Below are 20,475 nucleotides of genomic sequence, written 5' to 3' on the forward strand. Positions count from 1 at the left end.
AAGACACCTTAGCCAAGACACATTAGCCAAGACACCTTAGCCAAGACACATTAGCCAAGACACATTAGCCAAGACACCTTAGCCAAGACACCTTAGCCAAGACACCTTAGCCAAGACACCTTAGCCAAGACACATTAGCCAAGACACATTAGCCAAGACACCTTAGCCAAGACACCTTAGCCAAGACACCTTAGCCAAGACACCTTAGCCAAGACACATTAGCCAAGACACCTTAGCCGAGACACATTAGCCAAGACACATTAGCCAAGACACCTTAGCCAAGACACCTTAGCCTAGACACCTTAGCCAAGACACATTAGCCAAGACACCTTAGCCAAGACACCTTAGCCAAGACACCTTAGCCAAGACACCTTAGCCAAGACACATTAGCCAAGACACCTTAGCCAAGACACCTTAGCCGAGACACATTAGCCAAGACACCTTAGCCAAGACACATTAGCCAAGACACATTAGCCAAGACACATTAGCCAAGACACCTTAGCCAAGACACCTTAGCCAAGACACCTTAGCCAAGACACATAAGCCAAGACACCTTAGCCGAGACACATTAGCCAACACACCTTAGCCAAGACACCTAAGCCAAGACACTTTAGCCAAGACACATTAGCCGAGACACATTAGCCAAGACACATTAGCCAAGACACATTAGCCAAGACACCTTAGCGAAGACACCTTAGCCAAGACACATTAGCCAAGACACATTAGCCAAGACACATTAGCCAAGACACCTTAGCCAAGACACATTAGCCAAGACACATTAGCCAAGACACCTTAGCCGAGACACATTAGCCAAGACACCTTAGCCAAGACACATTAGCCAAGACACTTTAGCCAAGACACATTAGCCAAGACACCTTAGCCAAGACACCTTAGCCAAGACACATTAGCCAAGACACCTTAGCCAAGACACCTTAGCTAAGACACATTAGCCAAGACACCTTAGCCAAGACACATTAGCCAAGACACCTTAGCCAAGACACATTAGCCAAGACACCTTAGCCTAGACACCTTAGCCAAGACACCTTAGCCAAGACACATTAGCCAAGACACATTAGCCAAGACACATTAGCCAAGACACCTTAGCCAAGACACATTAGCCAAGACACATTAGCCAAGACACCTTAGCCGAGACACATTAGCCAAGACACCTTAGCCAAGACACATTAGCCAAGACACTTTAGCCAAGACACATTAGCCAAAACACCTTAGCCAAGACACCTTAGCCAAGACACCTTAGCCAAGACACATTAGCCGAGACACCTTAGCCAAGACACCTTAGCCAAGACACATTAGCCAAGACACCTTAGCCGAGACAAATTAGCCAAGACACCTTAGCCAAGACACCTTAGCCAAGACACATTAGCCAAGACACCTTAGCCGAGACACCTTAGCCAAGACACCTTAGCCAAGACACCTTAGCCAAGACACCTTAGCCAAGACACATTAGCCAAGACACCTTAGCCGAGACACATTAGCCAAGACACATTAGCCAAGACACCTTAGCCAAGACACCTTAGCCAAGACACCTTAGCCAAGACACCTTAGCCAAGACACCTTAGCCAAGACACCTTAGCCAAGACACCTTAGCCAAGACACCTTAGCCAAGACACCTTAGCCAAGACACCTTAGCCAAGACACCTTAGCCAAGACACATTAGCCGAGACACCTTAGCCAAGACACATTAGCCGAGACACATTAGCCAAGACACCTTAGCCAAGACACATTAGCCGAGACACATTAGCCAAGACACCTTAGCCAAGACACCTTAGCCAAGACACCTTAGCCAAGACATCTTAGCCAAGACACCTTAGCCAAGACACATTAGCCAAGACACCTTAGCCGAGACACATTAGCCAAGACACCTTAGCCAAGACACCTTAGCCAAGACACCTTAGCCAAGACACCTTAGCCGAGACACATTAGCCAAGACACTTTAGCCAAGACACCTTAGCCAAGACACTTTGGCCGAGACACATTAGCCAAGACACCTTAGCCAAGACACCTTAGCCAAGACACCTTAGCCAAGACACCTTAGCCAAGACACCTTAGCCAAGACACCTTAGCCAAGACACATTAGCCAAGACACATTAGCCAAGACACCTTAGCCGAGACAAATTAGCCAAGACACCTTAGCCAAGACACCTTAGCCAAGACACATTAGCCAAGACACCTTAGCCGAGACACCTTAGCCAAGACACCTTAGCCAAGACACTTTAGCCAAGACACCTTAGCCAAGACACCTTAGCCGAGACACATTAGCCAAGACACCTTAGCCGAGACACATTAGCCAAGACACATTAGCCAAGACACCTTAGCCAAGACACGTTAGCCAAGACACCTTAGCCAAGACACCTTAGCCAAGACACCTTAGCCAAGACACATTAGCCAAGACACATTAGCCAAGACACATTAGCCAAGACACATTAGCCAAGACACCTTAGCCAAGACACCTTATTCGAGGCACATTAGCCAAGACACCTAAGCCAAGACACTTTAGCCAAGACACTTTAGCCAAGACACCTTAGCCAAGACACCTTAGCCAAGACACCTTAGCCAAGACACCTTAGCCAAGACACCTTAGCCAAGACACATTAGCCAAGACACCTTAGCCAAGACACCTTAGCCAAGACACCTTAGCCAAGACACCTTAGCCAAGACACCTTAGCCAAGACACCTTAGCCAAGACACCTTAGCCAAGACACCTTAGCCGAGACACCTTAGCCAAGACACCTTAGCCAAGACACATTAGCCAAGACACCTTAGCCAAGACACCTTAGCCAAGACACCTTAGCCAAGACACCTTAGCCAAGACACATTAGCCAAGACACCTTAGCCAAGACACCTGAGCCAAGACACATTAGCCAAGACACCTTAGCCAAGACACCTTAGCCGAGACACATTAGCCAAGACACCTTAGCCAAGACACATTAGCCAAGACACATTAGCCAAGACACATTAGCCAAGACACCTTAGCCAAGACACCTTAGCCAAGACACCTTAGCCAAGACACATAAGCCAAGACACCTTAGCCGAGACACATTAGCCAAGACACCTTAGCCAAGACACCTAAGCCAAGACACTTTAGCCAAGACACATTAGCCGAGACACATTAGCCAAGACACATTAGCCAAGACACATTAGCCAAGACACCTTAGCGAAGACACCTTAGCCAAGACACATTAGCCAAGACACATTAGCCAAAACACATTAGCCAAGACACCTTAGCCAAGACACCTTAGCCAAGACACATTAGCCAAGACACCTTAGCCGAGACACATTAGCCAAGACACCTTAGCGAAGACACTTTAGCCGAGACACTTAAGCCAAGACACCTTAGCCGAGACACCTTAGCCAAGACACATTAGCCAGTACACCTTAGCCAAGACACCTTAGCCAAGACACCTTAGCCAAGACACCTTAGCCTAGACACCTTAGCCAAGACACCTTAGCCAAGACACATTAGCCAAGACACATTAGCCAAGACACATTAGCCAAGACACCTTAGCCAAGACACATTAGCCAAGACACATTAGCCAAGACACCTTAGCCGAGACACATTAGCCAAGACACCTTAGCCAAGACACATTAGCCAAGACACTTTAGCCAAGACACATTAGCCAAGACACATTAGCCAAGACACCTTAGCCAAGACACCTTAGCCAAGACACATTAGCCAAGACACATTAGCCAAGACACATTAGCCAAGACACCTTAGCCAAGACACCTTAGCCAAGACACCTTAGCCAAGACACCTTAGCCAAGACACCTTAGCCAAGACACATTAGCCAAGACACCTTAGCCAAGACACCTTAGCCAAGACACCTTAGCCAAGACACCTTAGCCAAGACACGTTAGCCAAGACACCTAAGCCGAGACACATTAGCCAAGACACATTAGCCAAGACACCTTAGCCAAGACACCTTAGCCTAGACACCTTAGCCAAGACATCTTAGCCAAGACACCTTAGCCAAGACACATTAGCCAAGACACCTTAGCCAAGACACCTTAGCCAAGACACCTTAGCCAAGACACCTTAGCCAAGACACCTTAGCCAAGACACTTTAGCCGAGACACATTAGCCAAGACACCTTAACCAAGACACCTTAGCCAAGACACATTAGCCAAGACACTTTAGCCGAGACACATTAGCCAAGACACCTTAGCCAAGACACCTTAGCCAAGACACCTTAGCCAAGACACCTTAGCCAAGACACCTTAGCCAAGACACCTTAGCCGAGACACATTAGCCAAGACACATTAGCCAAGACACCTTAGCCAAGACACCTTAGCCAAGACACCTTAGCCAAGACACATTAGCCAAGACACATTAGCCAAGACACCTTAGCCAAGACACCTTAGCCAAGACACCTTAGCCAAGACACCTTAGCCAAGACACATTAGCCAAGACACCTTAGCCAAGACACCTAAGCCAAGACACATTAGCCGAGACACATTAGCCAAGACACCTTAGCCAAGACACCTTAGCCAAGACACCTTAGCCAAGACACCTTAGCCGAGACACATTAGCCAAGACACCTTAGCCAAGACACCTTAGCCAAGACACCTTAGCCAAGACACCTTAGCCAAGACACCTTAGCCAAGACACCTTAGCCAAGACACATTAGCCAAGACACATTAGCCAAGACACCTTAGCCGAGACACATTAGCCAAGACACATTAGCCAAGACACCTTAGCCAAGACACCTTAGCCAAGACACCTTAGCCAAGACACCTTAGCCAAGACACATTAGCCAAGACACATTAGCCAAGACACCTTAGCCAAGACACCTTAGCCAAGACACCTTAGCCAAGACACATTAGCCAAGACACCTTAGCCGAGACACATTAGCCAAGACACATTAGCCAAGACACCTTAGCCAAGACACCTTAGCCTAGACACCTTAGCCAAGACACCTTAGCCAAGACACCTTAGCCAAGACACATTAGCCAAGACACCTTAGCCAAGACACCTTAGCCAAGACACCTTAGCCAAGACACTTTAGCCGAGACACATTAGCCAAGACACCTTAACCAAGACACCTTAGCCAAGACACATTAGCCAAGACACCTTAGCCAAGACACCTTAGCCAAGACACCTTAGCCAAGACACCTTAGCCGAGACACATTAGCCAAGACACATTAGCCAAGACACCTTAGCCAAGACACCTTAGCCAAGACACATTAGCCAAGACACATTAGCCAAGACACATTAGCCAAGACACCTTAGCCAAGACACCTTAGCCAAGACACATTAGCCAAGACACCTTAGCCAAGACACCTTAGCCAAGACACCTTAGCCGAGACACATTAGCCAAGACACATTAGCCAAGACACCTTAGCCAAGACACCTTAGCCAAGACACCTTAGCCAAGACACCTTAGCCGAGACACATTAGCCAAGACACCTTAGCCAAGACACCTTAGCCGAGACACCTTAGCCAAGACACCTTAGCCAAGACACATTAGCAAAGACACATTAGCCAAGACACCTTAGCCAAGACACCTTAGCCAAGACACCTTAGCCAAGACACATTAGCCAAGACACCTTAGCCGAGACACATTAGCCAAGACACATTAGCCAAGACACCTTAGCCAAGACACCTTAGCCAAGACACCTTAGCCAAGACACCTTAGCCAAGACACCTTAGCCAAGACACCTTAGCCAAGACACAATAGCCAAGACACCTTAGCCAAGACACCTTAGCCAAGACACCTTAGCCAAGACACCTTAGCCAAGACACTTTAGCCGAGACACATTAGCCAAGACACCTTAGCCAAGACACCTTAGCCAAGACACATTAGCCAAGACACTTTAGCCGAGACACATTAGCCAAGACACCTTAGCCAAGACACCTTAGCCACGACACCTTAGCCAAGACACCTTAGCCAAGACACCTTAGCCGAAACACATTAGCCAAGACACCTTAGCCAAGACACCTTAGCCAAGACACCTTAGCCAAGACACATTAGCCAAGACACATTAGCCAAGACACCTTAGCCAAGACACCTTAGCCAAGACACATTAGCCAAGACACCTTAGCCAAGACACCTTAGCCAAGACACATTAGCCAAGACACATTAGCCGAGACACATTAGCCAAGACACCTTAGCCAAGATACCTTAGCCAAGACAAATTAGCCAAGACACCTTAGCCAAGACACATTAGCCAAGACACCTTAGCCAAGACACCTTAGCCAAGACACATTAGCCAAGACACATTAGCCAAGACACCTTAGCCGAGACACATTAGCCAAGACACCTTAGCCAAGACACATTAGCCAAGACACTTTAGCCAAGACACATTAGCCAAGACACCTTAGCCAAGACACCTTAGCCAAGACACATTAGCCAAGACACCTTAGCCAAGACACCTTAGCTAAGACACCTTAGCCAAGACACCTTAGCCAAGACACATTAGCCAAGACACCTTAGCCGAGACACATTAGCCAAGACACCTTAGCGAAGACACTTTAGCCAAGACACCTTAGCCAAGACACCTTAGCCAAGACACCTTAGCCAAGACACCTTAGCCAAGACACCTTAGCCAAGACACATTAGCCAAGACACATTAGCCGAGACACCTTAGCCAAGACACCTTAGCCAAGACACCTTAGCCAAGACACATTAGCCAAGACACATTAGCCAAGACACCTTAGCCAAGACACTTTAGCCAAGACACTTTAGCCAAGATACATTAGCCAAGACACCTTAGCCAAGACACCTTAGCCAAGACACCTTAGCCAAGACACATTAGCCAAGACACCTTAGCCAAGACACCTTAGCCAAGACACCTTAGCCAAGACACCTTAGCCAAGACACATTAGCCAAGACACCTTAGCCGAGACACATTAGCCAAGACACCTTAGCGAAGACACTTTAGCCGAGACACTTAAGCCAAGACACCTTAGCCGAGACACCTTAGCCAAGACACATTAGCCAAGACACCTTAGCCAAGACACCTTAGCCAAGACACCTTAGCCAAGACACATTAGCCAAGACACCTTAGCCAAGACACCTTCGCCAAGACACCTTAGCCAAGACACCTTAGCCAAGACACCTTAGCCAAGACACCTTAGCCAAGACACCTTAGCCAAGACACCTTAGCCAAGACACATTAGCCAAGACACCTTAGCCAAGACACATTAGCCAAGACACCTTAGCGAAGACACTTTAGCCGAGACACTTAAGCCAAGACACCTTAGCCGAGACACCTTAGCCAAGACACATTAGCCAAGACACCTTAGCCAAGACACCTTAGCCAAGACACCTTAGCCAAGACACATTAGCCAAGACACCTTAGCCAAGACACCTTAGCCAAGACACATTAGCCAAGACACCTTAGCCAAGACACCTTAGCCAAGACACCTTAGCCAAGACACCTTAGCCAAGACACATTAGCCAAGACACATTAGCCAAGACACCTTAGCCAAGACACCTTAGCCAAGACACCTTAGCCAAGACACATTAGCCAAGACACCTTAGCCAAGACACATTAGCCAAGACACCTTAGCCAAGACACCTTAGCCAAGACACCTTAGCCAAGACACCTTAGCCAAGACACATTAGCCAAGACACTTAAGCCAAGACACCTTAGCCAAGACACCTTAGCCAAGACACCTTAGCCAAGACACATTAGCCAAGACACCTTAGCCAAGACACATTAGCCAAGACGCATTAGCCAAGACACATTAGCCAAGACACCTTAGCCAAGACACATTAGCCAAGACACCTTAGCCAAGACACCTTAGCCAAGACACCTTAGCCAAGACACATTAGCCAAGACACCTTAGCCAAGACACCTTAGCCAAGACACATTAGCCAAGACACCTTAGCCAAGACACCTTAGCCAAGACACCTTAGCCAAGACACCTTAGCCAAGACACATTAGCCAAGACACATTAGCCAAGACACCTTAGCCAAGACACCTTAGCCAAGACACATTAGCCAAGACACCTTAGCCAAGACACCTTAGCCAAGACACATTAGCCAAGACACCTTAGCCAAGACACCTTAGCCAAGACACCTTAGCCAAGACACCTTAGCCAAGACACATTAGCCAAGACACTTAAGCCAAGACACCTTAGCCAAGACACCTTAGCCAAGACACCTTAGCCAAGACACCTTAGCCAAGACACCTTAGCCAAGACACCTTAGCCAAGACACCTTAGCCAAGACACATTAGCCAAGACACCTTAGCCAAGACACATTAGCCAAGACACCTTAGCGAAGACACTTTAGCCGAGACACTTAAGCCAAGACACCTTAGCCGAGACACCTTAGCCAAGACACATTAGCCAAGACACATTAGCCAAGACACCTTAGCCAAGACACCTTAGCCAAGACACCTTAGCCAAGACACCTTAGCCAAGACACCTTAGCCAAGACACATTAGCCAAGACACCTTAGCCAAGACACCTTAGCCAAGACACCTTAGCCAAGACACCTTAGCCAAGACACATTAGCCAAGACACATTAGCCAAGACACCTTAGCCAAGACACCTTAGCCAAGACACCTTAGCCAAGACACATTAGCCAAGACACCTTAGCCGAGACACATTAGCCAAGACACATTAGCCAAGACACCTTAGCCAAGACACCTTAGCCTAGACACCTTAGCCAAGACACCTTAGCCAAGACACCTTAGCCGAGACACATTAGCCAAGACACATTAGCCAAGACACCTTAGCCAAGACACCTTAGCCAAGACACCTTAGCCAAGACACATTAGCCAAGACACCTTAGCCAAGACACCTTAGCCAAGACACCTTAGCCAAGACACCTTAGCCAAGACACCTTAGCCAAGACACATTAGCCAAGACACATTAGCCGAGACACCTTAGCCAAGACACCTTAGCCAAGACACCTTAGCCAAGACACATTAGCCAAGACACATTAGCCAAGACACCTTAGCCAAGACACTTTAGCCAAGACACTTTAGCCAAGATACATTAGCCAAGACACCTTAGCCAAGACACCTTAGCCAAGACACTTTAGCCAAGACACCTTAGCCAAGACACCTTAGCCAAGACACATTAGCCAAGACACCTTAGCCGAGACACATTAGCCAAGACACTTTAGCCAAGACACCTTAGCCGAGAAACATTAGCCAAGACACCTTAGCCAAGACACCTTAGCCAAGACACCTTAGCCAAGACAGCTTAGCCAAGACACCTTAGCCAAGACACATTAGCCAAGACACCTTAGCCAAGACACCTTAGCTAAGACACATTAGCCGAGACACATTAGCCAAGACACATTAGCCAAGACACCTTAGCCAAGACACATTAGCCAAGACACCTTAGCCAAGACACATTAGCCAAGACACCTTAGCCAAGACACCTTAGCCAAGACACCTTAGCCAAGACACCTTAGCCAAGACACATTAGCCAAGACACCTTAGCCGAGACACATTAGCCAAGACACCTTAGCGAAGACACTTTAGCCGAGACACTTAAGCCAAGACACCTTAGCCAAGACACCTTAGCCAAGACACCTTAGCCAAGACACATTAGCCAAGACACCTAAGCCAAGACACCTTAGCCAAGACACCTTAGCCAAGACACCTTAGCCAAGACACCTTAGCCAAGACACCTTAGCCAAGACACATTAGCCAAGACACCTTAGCCGAGACACATTAGCCAAGACACATTAGCCAAGACACCTTAGCCAAGACACCTTAGCCAAGACACCTTAGCCAAGACACCTTAGCCAAGACACCTTAGCCAAGACACCTTAGCCAAGACACCTTAGCCAAGACACCTTAGCCAAGACACCTTAGCCAAGACACCTTAGCCAAGACACCTTAGCCAAGACACCTTAGCCAAGACACCTTAGCCAAGACACATTAGCCGAGACACCTTAGCCAAGACACATTAGCCGAGACACATTAGCCAAGACACCTTAGCCAAGACACATTAGCCGAGACACATTAGCCAAGACACCTTAGCCAAGACACCTTAGCCAAGACACCTTAGCCAAGACATCTTAGCCAAGACACCTTAGCCAAGACACATTAGCCAAGACACCTTAGCCGAGACACATTAGCCAAGACACCTTAGCCAAGACACCTTAGCCAAGACACCTTAGCCAAGACACCTTAGCCGAGACACATTAGCCAAGACACTTTAGCCAAGACACCTTAGCCAAGACACTTTGGCCGAGACACATTAGCCAAGACACCTTAGCCAAGACACCTTAGCCAAGACACTTTAGCCAAGACACCTTAGCCAAGACACCTTAGCCAAGACACCTTAGCCAAGACACATTAGCCAAGACACCTTAGCCAAGACACATTAGCCAAGACACCTTAGCCGAGACAAATTAGCCAAGACACCTTAGCCAAGACACCTTAGCCAAGACACATTAGCCAAGACACCTTAGCCGAGACACCTTAGCCAAGACACCTTAGCCAAGACACTTTAGCCAAGACACCTTAGCCAAGACACCTTAGCCGAGACACATTAGCCAAGACACCTTAGCCGAGACACATTAGCCAAGACACATTAGCCAAGACACCTTAGCCAAGACACGTTAGCCAAGACACGTTAGCCAAGACACCTTAGCCAAGACACCTTAGCCAAGACACATTAGCCAAGACACATTAGCCAAGACACATTAGCCAAGACACATTAGCCAAGACACCTTAGCCAAGACACCTTATTCGAGACACATTAGCCAAGACACCTAAGCCAAGACACTTTAGCCAAGACAATTTAGCCAAGACACCTTAGCCAAGACACCTTAGCCAAGACACCTTAGCCAAGACACCTTAGCCAAGACACCTTAGCCAAGACACATTAGCCAAGACACCTTAGCCAAGACACCTTAGCCAAGACACCTTAGCCAAGACACCTTAGCCAAGACACTTTAGCCAAGACACCTTAGCCAAGACACCTTAGCCAAGACACCTTAGCCAAGACACCTTAGCCAAGACACCTTAGCCAAGACACCTTAGCCAAGACACCTTAGCCGAGACACATTAGCCAAGACACCTTAGCCAAGACACATTAGCCAAGACACATTAGCCAAGACACATTAGCCAAGACACCTTAGCCAAGACACCTTAGCCAAGACACCTTAGCCAAGACACATAAGCCAAGACACCTAAGCCGAGACACATTAGCCAAGACACCTTAGCCAAGACACCTAAGCCAAGACACTTTAGCCAAGACACATTAGCCGAGACACATTAGCCAAGACACATTAGCCAAGACACATTAGCCAAGACACCTTAGCCAAGACACATTAGCCAAGACACATTAGCCAAGACACCTTAGCCGAGACACATTAGCCAAGACACCTTAGCCAAGACACATTAGCCAAGACACTTTAGCCAAGACACATTAGCCAAGACACATTAGCCAAGACACATTAGCCAAGACACATTAGCCAAGACACCTTAGCCGAGACACATTAGCCAAGACACCTTAGCCAAGACACATTAGCCAAGACACTTTAGCCAAGACACATTAGCCAAGACACATTAGCCAAGACACCTTAGCCAAGACACATTAGCCAAGACACCTTAGCCAAGACACATTAGCCAAGACACATTAGCCAAGACACCTTAGCCGAGACACATTAGCCAAGACACCTTAGCCAAGACACATTAGCCAAGACACTTTAGCCAAGACACATTAGCCAAGACACCTTAGCCAAGACACCTTAGCCAAGACACATTAGCCAAGACACCTTAGCCAAGACACCTTAGCTAAGACACATTAGCCGAGACACATTAGCCAAGACACATTAGCCAAGACACCTTAGCCGAGACACATTAGCCAAGACACCTTAGCCAAGACACCTAAGCCAAGACACCTTAGCGAAGACACCTTAGCCAAGACACATTAGCCAAGACACATTAGCCAAGACACATTAGCCAAGACACCTTAGCCAAGACACATTAGCCAAGACACATTAGCCAAGACACCTTAGCCGAGACACATTAGCCAAGACACCTTAGCCAAGACACATTAGCCAAGACACTTTAGCCAAGACACATTAGCCAAGACACCTTAGCCAAGACACCTTAGCCAAGACACATTAGCCAAGACACCTTAGCCAAGACACCTTAGCTAAGACACATTAGCCGAGACACATTAGCCAAGACACATTAGCCAAGACACCTTAGCCAAGACACCTTAGCCAAGACACCTTAGCCAAGACACATTAGCCAAGACACCTTAGCCAAGACACCTTAGCCAAGACACATTAGCCAAGACACATTAGCCAAGACACATTAGCCAAGACACCTTAGCCAAGACACATTAGCCAAGACACATTAGCCAAGACACCTTAGCCGAGACACATTAGCCAAGACACCTTAGCCAAGACACATTAGCCAAGACACTTTAGCCAAGACACATTAGCCAAGACACCTTAGCCAAGACACCTTAGCCAAGACACATTAGCCAAGACACCTTAGCCAAGACACCTTAGCTAAAACACATTAGCCGAGACACATTAGCCAAGACACATTAGCCAAGACACCTTAGCCAAGACACCTTAGCCAAGACACCTTAGCCAAGACACATTAGCCAAGACACCTTAGCCAAGACACCTTAGCCAAGACACCTTAGCCAAGACACCTTAGCCAAAACACCTTAGCCAAGACACCTTAGCCAAGACACATTAGCCAAGACACATTAGCCAAGACACATTAGCCGAGACACCTTAGCCAAGACACATTAGCCAAGACACCTTAGCCAAGACACATTAGCCAAGACACCTTAGCCAAAACACCTTAGCCAAGACACCTTAGCCAAGACACATTAGCCAAGACACATTAGCCAAGACACATTAGCCAAGACACCTTAGCCAAGACACCTTAGCCAAGACACCTCAGCCGAGACACATTAGCCAAGACACCTTACCCAAGACACCTTAGCCAAGACACCTTAGCCAAGACACTTTAGCCAAGACAAATAAGCCAAGACACATTAGCCAAGACACATTAGCCAAGACACCTTAGCCGAGACACATTAGCCAAGACACTTTAGCCAAGACACCTTAGCCGAGACACATTAGCCAAGACACCTTAGCCAAGACACCTTAGCCAAGACACCTTAGCCAAGACACCTTAGCCAAGACACTTTAGCCGAGACACATTAGCCAAGACACCTTAGCCAAGACACTTTAGCCAAGACACATTAGCCAAGACACATTAGCCAAGACACCTTAGCCAAGACACCTCAGCCAAGACACTTTAGCCAAGACACATTAGCCAAGACACCTTAGCCAAGACACCTTAGCCAAGACACATTAGAAGAGACACATTAGCCAAGACACTTTAGCCAAGACACATTAGCCAAGACACCTTAGCCAAGACACCTAAGCCAAGACACATTAGCCAAGACACCTTAGTCAAGACACCTTAGCCAAGACACATTAGCCGAGACACCTTAGCCAAGACACCTTAGCCAAGACACCTTAGCCAAGACACCGTAGCCAAGACACCTTAGCCAAGACACATTAGCCAAGACACATTAGCCAAGACACCTTAGCCAAGACACATTAGCCAAGACACCTTAGCCAAGACACCTTAGCCGAGACACATAAGCCAAGACACCTTAGCCAAGACACTTTAGCCAAGACACATTAGCCAAGACACCTTAGCCAAGACACCTTAGCCAAGACACATTAGTCAAGACACATTAGCCAAGACACCTTAGCCAAGACACCTTAGCCAAGACACATTAGCCAAGACACCTTAGCCAAGACACCTTAGCCAAGACACCTTAGCCAAGACACCTTAGCCAAACCACTTTAGCCAAGACACCTTAGCCAAGACACCTTAGCCAAGACACCTTAGCCAAGACACCTTAGCCAAGACACCTTAGCCAAGACACCTTAGCCGAGACACCTTAGCCAAGACACCTTAGCCAAGACACCTTAGCCAAGACACTTTAGCCAAGACACCTTAGCCAAGACACATTAGCCAAGACACCTTAGCCAAGACACCTTAGCCAAGACACCTTAGCCAAGACACCTTAGCCGAGACACCTTAGCCAAGACACCTTAGCCAAGACACCTTAGCCAAGACAAATAAGCCAAGACACATTAGCCAAGACACCTTAGCCAAGACACCTTAGCCAAGACACCTTAGCCAAGACACATTGGCCAAGACACATTAGCCAAGACACCTTAGCCAAGACACATTAGCCAAGACACCTTAGCCAAGACACTTTAGCCAAGACACCTTAGCCAAGACACATTAGCCAAGACACCTTAGCCAAGACACATTAGCCAAGACACTTTAGCCAAGACACATTAGCCAAGACACCTTAGCCAAGACACCTTAGCCAAGACACATTAGCCAAGACACCTTAGCCAAGACACCTTAGCTAAGACACATTAGCCAATACACATTAGCCAAGACACATTAGCCGAGACACATTAGCCAAGACACCTTAGCCAAGACACATTAGCCAAGACACATTAGCCAAGACACCTTAGCCAAGACACCTTAGCCAAGACACCTTAGCCAAGACACCTTAGCCAAGACACATTAGCCAAGACACATTAGCCAAGACACCTTAGCCAAGACACCTTAGCCAAGACACCTTAGCTAAGACACATTAGCCGAGACACATTAGCCAAGACACATTAGCCAAGACACATTAGCCAAGACACCTTAGCCAAGACACCTTAGCCAAGACACCTTAGCCAAGACACATTAGCCAAGACACCTTAGCCAAGACACCTTAGCCAAGACACCTTAGCCAAGACACCTTAGCCAAGACACCTTAGCCAAGACACTTTAGCCGAGACACATTAGCCAAGACACCTTAACCAAGACACCTTAGCCAAGACACATTAGCCAAGACACTTTAGCCGAGACACATTAGCCAAGACACCTTAGCCAAGACACCTTAGCCAAGACACCTTAGCCAAGACACCTTAGCCAAGACACCTTAGCCAAGACACCTTAGCCAAGACACCTTAGCCGAGACACATTAGCCAAGACACATTAGCCAAGACACCTAAGCCAAGACACCTTAGCCAAGACACCTTAGCCAAGACACATTAGCCAAGACACATTAGCCAAGACACCTTAGCCAAGACACCTTAGCCAAGACACATTAGCCAAGACACCTTAGCCAAGACACCTAAGCTAAGACACATTAGCCGAGACACATTAGCCAAGACACCTTAGCCAAGACACCTTAGCCAAGACACCTTAGCCAAGACACCTTAGCCGAGACACATTAGCCAAGACACCTTAGCCAAGACACCTTAGCCAAGACACCTTAGCCAAGACACCTTAGCCAAGACACGTTAGCCAAGACACCTTAGCCGAGACACATTAGTCAAGACACATTAGTCAAGACACCTTAGCCAAGACACATTAGCCGAGACACCTTAGCCAAGACACCTTAGCCAAGACACCTTAGCCAAGACACCGTAGCCAAGACACCTTAGCCAAGACACATTAGCCAAGACACATTAGCCAAGACACCTTAGCCAAGACACATTAGCCAAGACACCTTAGCCAAGACACCTTAGCCGAGACACATAAGCCAAGACACCTTAGCCAAGACACTTTAGCCAAGACACATTAGCCAAGACACCTTAGCCAAGACACCTTAGCCAAGACACATTAGTCAAGACACATTAGCCAAGACACCTTAGCCAAGACACCTTAGCCAAGACACATTAGCCAAGACACCTTAGCCAAGACACCTTAGCCAAGACACCTTAGCCAAGACACATTAGCCAAGACACCTAAGCCAAGACACTTTAGCCAAGACACATTAGCCGAGACACATTAGCCAAGACACATTAGCCAAGACACATTAGCCAAGACACCTTAGCCAAGACACATTAGCCAAGACACATTAGCCAAGACACCTTAGCCGAGACACATTAGCCAAGACACCTTAGCCAAGACACATTAGCCAAGACACTTTAGCCAAGACACATTAGCCAAGACACATTAGCCAAGACACATTAGCCAAGACACATTAGCCAAGACACCTTAGCCGAGACACATTAGCCAAGACACCTTAGCCAAGACACATTAGCCAAGACACTTTAGCCAAGACACATTAGCCAAGACACCTTAGCCAAGACACCTTAGCCAAGACACATTAGCCAAGACACCTTAGCCAAGACACATTAGCCAAGACACATTAGCCAAGACACCTTAGCCGAGACACATTAGCCAAGACACCTTAGCCAAGACACATTAGCCAAGACACTTTAGCCAAGACACATTAGCCAAGACACCTTAGCCAAGACACCTTAGCCAAGACACATTAGCCAAGACACCTTAGCCAAGACACCTTAGCTAAGACACATTAGCCGAGACACATTAGCCAAGACACATTAGCCAAGACACCTTAGCCGAGACACATTAGCCAAGACACCTTAGCCAAGACACCTAAGCCAAGACACCTTAGCGAAGACACCTTAGCCAAGACACATTAGCCAAGACACATTAGCCAAGACACATTAGCCAAGACACCTTAGCCAAGACACATTAGCCAAGACACATTAGCCAAGACACCTTAGCCGAGACACATTAGCCAAGACACCTTAGCCAAGACACATTAGCCAAGACACTTTAGCCAAGACACATTAGCCAAGACACCTTAGCCAAGACACCTTAGCCAAGACACATTAGCCAAGACACCTTAGCCAAGACACCTTAGCCAAGACACCTTAGCCAAGACACATAAGCCAAGACACCTAAGCCGAGACACATTAGCCAAGACACCTTAGCCAAGACACCTAAGCCAAGACACTTTAGCCAAGACACATTAGCCGAGACACATTAGCCAAGACACATTAGCCAAGACACATTAGCCAAGACACCTTAGCCAAGACACATTAGCCAAGACACATTAGCCAAGACACCTTAGCCGAGACACATTAGCCAAGACACCTTAGCCAAGACACATTAGCCAAGACACTTTAGCCAAGACACATTAGCCAAGACACATTAGCCAAGACACATTAGCCAAGACACATTAGCCAAGACACCTTAGCCGAGACACATTAGCCAAGACACCTTAGCCAAGACACATTAGCCAAGACACTTTAGCCAAGACACATTAGCCAAGACACATTAGCCAAGACACCTTAGCCAAGACACATTAGCCAAGACACCTTAGCCAAGACACATTAGCCAAGACACATTAGCCAAGACACCTTAGCCGAGACACATTAGCCAAGACACCTTAGCCAAGACACATTAGCCAAGACACTTTAGCCAAGACACATTAGCCAAGACACCTTAGCCAAGACACCTTAGCCAAGACACATTAGCCAAGACACCTTAGCCAAGACACCTTAGCTAAGACACATTAGCCGAGACACATTAGCCAAGACACATTAGCCAAGACACCTTAGCCGAGACACATTAGCCAAGACACCTTAGCCAAGACACCTAAGCCAAGACACCTTAGCGAAGACACCTTAGCCAAGACACATTAGCCAAGACACATTAGCCAAGACACATTAGCCAAGACACCTTAGCCAAGACACATTAGCCAAGACACATTAGCCAAGACACCTTAGCCGAGACACATTAGCCAAGACACCTTAGCCAAGACACATTAGCCAAGACACTTTAGCCAAGACACATTAGCCAAGACACCTTAGCCAAGACACCTTAGCCAAGACACATTAGCCAAGACACCTTAGCCAAGACACCTTAGCTAAGACACATTAGCCGAGACACATTAGCCAAGACACATTAGCCAAGACACCTTAGCCAAGACACCTTAGCCAAGACACCTTAGCCAAGACACATTAGCCAAGACACCTTAGCCAAGACACCTTAGCCAAGACACATTAGCCAAGACACATTAGCCAAGACACATTAGCCAAGACACCTTAGCCAAGACACATTAGCCAAGACACATTAGCCAAGACACCTTAGCCGAGACACATTAGCCAAGACACCTTAGCCAAGACACATTAGCCAAGACACTTTAGCCAAGACACATTAGCCAAGACACCTTAGCCAAGACACCTTAGCCAAGACACATTAGCCAAGACACCTTAGCCAAGACACCTTAGCTAAAACACATTAGCCGAGACACATTAGCCAAGACACATTAGCCAAGACACCTTAGCCAAGACACCTTAGCCAAGACACCTTAGCCAAGACACATTAGCCAAGACACCTTAGCCAAGACACCTTAGCCAAGACACCTTAGCCAAGACACCTTAGCCAAAACACCTTAGCCAAGACACCTTAGCCAAGACACATTAGCCAAGACACATTAGCCAAGACACATTAGCCGAGACACCTTAGCCAAGACACATTAGCCAAGACACCTTAGCCAAGACACATTAGCCAAGACACCTTAGCCAAAACACCTTAGCCAAGACACCTTAGCCAAGACACATTAGCCAAGACACATTAGCCAAGACACATTAGCCAAGACACCTTAGCCAAGACACCTTAGCCAAGACACCTCAGCCGAGACACATTAGCCAAGACACCTTACCCAAGACACCTTAGCCAAGACACCTTAGCCAAGACACTTTAGCCAAGACAAATAAGCCAAGACACATTAGCCAAGACACATTAGCCAAGACACCTTAGCCGAGACACATTAGCCAAGACACTTTAGCCAAGACACCTTAGCCGAGACACATTAGCCAAGACACCTTAGCCAAGACACCTTAGCCAAGACACCTTAGCCAAGACACCTTAGCCAAGACACTTTAGCCGAGACACATTAGCCAAGACACCTTAGCCAAGACACTTTAGCCAAGACACATTAGCCAAGACACATTAGCCAAGACACCTTAGCCAAGACACCTCAGCCAAGACACTTTAGCCAAGACACATTAGCCAAGACACCTTAGCCAAGACACCTTAGCCAAGACACATTAGAAGAGACACATTAGCCAAGACACTTTAGCCAAGACACATTAGCCAAGACACCTTAGCCAAGACACCTAAGCCAAGACACATTAGCCAAGACACCTTAGTCAAGACACCTTAGCCAAGACACATTAGCCGAGACACCTTAGCCAAGACACCTTAGCCAAGACACCTTAGCCAAGACACCGTAGCCAAGACACCTTAGCCAAGACACATTAGCCAAGACACATTAGCCAAGACACCTTAGCCAAGACACATTAGCCAAGACACCTTAGCCAAGACACCTTAGCCGAGACACATAAGCCAAGACACCTTAGCCAAGACACTTTAGCCAAGACACATTAGCCAAGACACCTTAGCCAAGACACCTTAGCCAAGACACATTAGTCAAGACACATTAGCCAAGACACCTTAGCCAAGACACCTTAGCCAAGACACATTAGCCAAGACACCTTAGCCAAGACACCTTAGCCAAGACACCTTAGCCAAGACACCTTAGCCAAACCACTTTAGCCAAGACACCTTAGCCAAGACACCTTAGCCAAGACACCTTAGCCAAGACACCTTAGCCAAGACACCTTAGCCAAGACACCTTAGCCGAGACACCTTAGCCAAGACACCTTAGCCAAGACACCTTAGCCAAGACACTTTAGCCAAGACACCTTAGCCAAGACACATTAGCCAAGACACCTTAGCCAAGACACCTTAGCCAAGACACCTTAGCCAAGACACCTTAGCCGAGACACCTTAGCCAAGACACCTTAGCCAAGACACCTTAGCCAAGACAAATAAGCCAAGACACATTAGCCAAGACACCTTAGCCAAGACACCTTAGCCAAGACACCTTAGCCAAGACACATTGGCCAAGACACATTAGCCAAGACACCTTAGCCAAGACACATTAGCCAAGACACCTTAGCCAAGACACTTTAGCCAAGACACCTTAGCCAAGACACATTAGCCAAGACACCTTAGCCAAGACACATTAGCCAAGACACTTTAGCCAAGACACATTAGCCAAGACACCTTAGCCAAGACACCTTAGCCAAGACACATTAGCCAAGACACCTTAGCCAAGACACCTTAGCTAAGACACATTAGCCAATACACATTAGCCAAGACACATTAGCCGAGACACATTAGCCAAGACACCTTAGCCAAGACACATTAGCCAAGACACATTAGCCAAGACACCTTAGCCAAGACACCTTAGCCAAGACACCTTAGCCAAGACACCTTAGCCAAGACACATTAGCCAAGACACATTAGCCAAGACACCTTAGCCAAGACACCTTAGCCAAGACACCTTAGCTAAGACACATTAGCCGAGACACATTAGCCAAGACACATTAGCCAAGACACATTAGCCAAGACACCTTAGCCAAGACACCTTAGCCAAGACACCTTAGCCAAGACACATTAGCCAAGACACCTTAGCCAAGACACCTTAGCCAAGACACCTTAGCCAAGACACCTTAGCCAAGACACCTTAGCCAAGACACTTTAGCCGAGACACATTAGCCAAGACACCTTAACCAAGACACCTTAGCCAAGACACATTAGCCAAGACACTTTAGCCGAGACACATTAGCCAAGACACCTTAGCCAAGACAC

The 20,475-nt window shown here is 47.4% G+C and overlaps 1 long non-coding RNA gene across 1 annotated transcript in view; it reads right to left on the minus strand.

Moving 5' to 3' along the window:
- Positions 1-6,293: 6,293 nt before the first annotated feature.
- The window catches only part of LOC125774472 (uncharacterized), a 105,783-nt gene continuing 91,601 nt past the window's right edge, over positions 6,294-20,475 (minus strand). The window contains exons 5-6 of the long non-coding RNA XR_007420937.1: positions 7,176-7,721; positions 6,294-6,475 (exon numbers count right to left, since the gene is read on the minus strand). This is a non-coding gene — a long non-coding RNA (uncharacterized LOC125774472). The remainder of the gene's footprint in view (positions 6,476-7,175; positions 7,722-20,475) is intronic.

This window comes from Anopheles funestus, unplaced genomic scaffold, assembly GCF_943734845.2.
Source record: "Anopheles funestus unplaced genomic scaffold, idAnoFuneDA-416_04 scaffold_10_ctg1, whole genome shotgun sequence".
NCBI classification, from domain to species: domain Eukaryota; kingdom Metazoa; phylum Arthropoda; class Insecta; order Diptera; family Culicidae; genus Anopheles; species Anopheles funestus.